Here is a 1,359-nt window from a genome sequence, read left to right on the forward strand (position 1 = left end):
CCCTACTCGACCCTCCTTCGCCGACGCGCTGCGCGGTCGGCGCCAAACAGAGATGGGTGAGCTCTGCATGCCTTGATGCGGGTGGGCCGCGCTTGTGGTTCTGCTCGAGGGCGGCGGCGGTGGCGCCTCGTGCGGGCAACAGGCGGTGGTCTGGGTGCGTGACGGATGAGCGCAGGGAGGACGCTGGCCACGTCCCGGTGAGGGCCCTGTGAGACCCGGCACTCGGTCTGTACGCCATGCTTCTTCCTTAGCCAGCTCAACCCGCGGCATGCAGTAACGCGGTGTGTGGGCTCGCCGCGTGGGAGTGCGCAGAGCTCGGTGGTGCCACTCGGGCTACTCTGGTCATGCCTCCGGCATCTGCGCCACATCAGCCCAGCGGGTGGGGATGCAGGCGATGCCGCACATGCCGCACACGTGCGCTGTTGGGCTGCCCGGTGCGCGCCTCTTCTCAGCCTCTCCCGTCCATCGCTCTTGCTCTTCTGACCTCTGCATGCTTTGCTTGGATGCGGCACGCCGTGCCAGCTGTGGTCGGCCGCGCGTGCGCACAGTGCTCGCGCTGGTGGATACGGATACGTGTTTCGGGGCAGCGCTGCTGTCTTGGTGGCTCGCCGTCGCCCCCATTCCCCGCTATCGTCGATGCCATGGGGTGGGTGGCGTGCCTGGATGGCGTGCCCGCATGCGCCGCGACAGGTGGGACGCTGCCATGAGTCTGTGGCAGCAAGGGGCATCCCGCCTTCCCCTGAGCCCGCACGGTCCTGGCAGGGAGTGGGTGTGTCCAGCGGAGGGGGCTGGCGGATAGGCATGTGCCTGCGCGCGACGAGGTCGCAGCTTGCCGTCCTGAGGGGGGGTGCAGGGGGGGCGGCGGCGGACACGCGACTGGGGGCGGGGGTCCATGCGTCGCGCGATTCGCGAACTCGCGCGTGGCACTGCGGGCCCGACACGGCGGCGGAGGCCCTGGCGGGGGTGGGGACGCCACCGTGCGAGCGGAGTAGCAGGCAGCGCACCACGTGCACTCCATCTTGTCACTGCCAGTCACCCGTCGCTGCAGGAATGCAAAGGGCGGACAGGTGTGCGTGCGGAGCTGGGCGATGACGGTCTCCTGTCGTCTCGTGAGCTCGGCGCCCTCGTTGCTTGGCGCGGGACGGCTGCCACCGTGTAACTGACGCGATTTGCCGTGAGCCGATACACGCGTGATCGCGGTCGCGAGTCTCTTCGGCACAGCGCCAGCCCAGACCGGTGTGCCGGCAGCAAGAGTCCACAGCCGTGCCCGACGGCAGGGTGCCGACTATCGGCGTTCCCCCGGAGGGCGTACTGGACCTTCGTGCCACGGTGCGGTGGCCGGCATCGCGAAGGATGACG

This window comes from Leishmania donovani, chromosome 23 (genome assembly GCF_000227135.1).
Source record: "Leishmania donovani BPK282A1 complete genome, chromosome 23".
Taxonomy (NCBI): Eukaryota; Euglenozoa; class Kinetoplastea; order Trypanosomatida; family Trypanosomatidae; genus Leishmania; species Leishmania donovani.